This window comes from Schistocerca nitens, chromosome 2 (genome assembly GCF_023898315.1).
Source record: "Schistocerca nitens isolate TAMUIC-IGC-003100 chromosome 2, iqSchNite1.1, whole genome shotgun sequence".
NCBI lineage: Eukaryota > Metazoa > Arthropoda > Insecta > Orthoptera > Acrididae > Schistocerca > Schistocerca nitens.
The window spans coordinates 87,774,705-87,776,026 of NC_064615.1; the positions used below are offsets into that span (position 1 = coordinate 87,774,705).

A 1,322-nucleotide genomic window follows, 5' to 3' on the forward strand; every position below is an offset into this window, starting at 1 on the left:
TGAGCCGCCAGCAGTGGTGGATGTGGGGAGAGAAATGGCGGAGTTTTGATATTTGTAAGAATGGATGTCATGAACAGCTATATATATTATGACTATTAGGTAAATACATTGTTTGTTCTCTATTAAAATCTTTCATTTGCTAACTATGCCTATCAGTAGTTAGTGCCTTCAGTAGTTTGAATCTTTTATTTAGCTGGCAGTAGTGGCGCTCGCTGTATTGCAGTAGTTCGAGTAACGAAGATTTTTGTTAGGTAAGTGATTTGTGAAAGGTATAGGTTAATGTTAGTCAGGGCCATTCTTTTGTAGGGATTTTGGAAAGTCAGATTGCGTTGCGCTAAAAATATTGTGTGTCAGTTTAAGCACAGTCATGTATAATTTTTCTAAGGGGACGTTGTTACTTCAGCGTGTCATTGTTTGGGCTGTCATAAACTGGACTAGCAGCAGGAGACGCAGACGGTTTGCTTTGCTTTGATGTGTTTCCTTGCTCAACGATATACCAGCCGATAAAAACTCCTGTTAGCGAGTACGTTTTCATTCAACGGAAAAATGCCAGTTGAACGAAATCCATTTTCTGTAATAGCTGGTGTTGTCGCTCTCATTCATAAACTAAAAAAAACTAAACTCCTCTCGAACAAACCATCAAGGCCGCCATGTCATCCGCAGCCCACAGGCGCCGTTGGATGCGGATATGGAGGGGCATGTGGCCAGCACACAGCTCTCCCGGCCGTATGTCAGTTTCCGAGACCGGAGCCGCTACTTCTCAAGCAAGTAGCTCCTCAGTTTGCCTCACAAGAGCTGAGTGCACCCCGCTTGGCAACAGCGCTCGGCAGACCGGATGGTCACCCATCCAAGTGCTATCCCAGCCAGACAGCGCTTAACTTCGGTGATCTGACGGGAACCGGTGTTACCACCGCGGTAAGGCTGTTGGCTCTTCTCATCCATGCAGCCCTGGAAATATATCCAAATGTGAGCTCGTTGTTCTTTCTCGTTCATCTTGTGTTACGAATGTTCATAAACTACATTCACTGTCGTAATATTATTTTAGTGGCTTAAAAAGTGACCTGTCTAATGGCTGCAGTTAGTGAGCTGTATGGCTTGGGGGGGGGGGGGCATATCATACTTGCGTTATTTTAAATCAAAACTGGAGGGCTGCTGAAGTTTGTTGAGATGCATGACTATCACTAGTAAAATGCAGCGCTCTGGAACCCGATGTGATTGAAAATTATTCAGCCACTTGAGGAATACTCTTCATTAAGCCATCTCGAATCTGTCATTGGTATCAGGAACCCATTTGTAAAACCGTCACGAAAATCAGGTAAAAA

General features: G+C 44.3%; 1 pseudogene; it reads right to left on the reverse strand.

The window, feature by feature from the left end:
* Window positions 1–811: 811 nt before the first annotated feature.
* Window positions 812–929, reverse strand: LOC126237574 (5S ribosomal RNA; annotated as a pseudogene).
* Window positions 930–1,322: the final 393 nt, after the last annotated feature.